Source organism: Corvus brachyrhynchos, unplaced genomic scaffold (assembly GCF_000691975.1).
Source record: "Corvus brachyrhynchos isolate BGI_N302 unplaced genomic scaffold, ASM69197v1 scaffold17, whole genome shotgun sequence".
NCBI lineage: Eukaryota > Metazoa > Chordata > Aves > Passeriformes > Corvidae > Corvus > Corvus brachyrhynchos.
In genome coordinates this window covers 6,324,594-6,324,988 of record NW_008240046.1, presented here as the reverse complement: position 1 = coordinate 6,324,988, position 395 = coordinate 6,324,594, and positions in this window count along the sequence as shown.

Below are 395 nucleotides of genomic sequence, written 5' to 3'. Positions count from 1 at the left end.
ATCTCCTTCTCAGCCATCGCACCGGACCCAGGGCAACTCCCGGGAGGCGGCCTTAAATACCCCCGGGGAGGGGCTGGGGTTCCCTCGCCCCCTACGGGCGACGGCCTTGCCGCCCTTTCCCATCCCCACCTGGTGCGGGGCCATCCCCCACCCTCCTCACAGCTCCCCAGCTGAACCAGGCAGTGCGGCTGTTAATTGCCTCCAAGGGACTAAACAGCGGAGAACACGGGTTTGGTTCGGCTTCGCCATGTATTTGTGGTGAGAGCAATGAGAACAATGCTTTTACAGCAGGTGGGAGGCACAGAGATACACGCGCGACGTGGTTTTTTTCTGTCATCCATACTGACGCTGAATTGGCTTTGACTCTGTAGAACACTGTTTCCTTCCTTCTACCC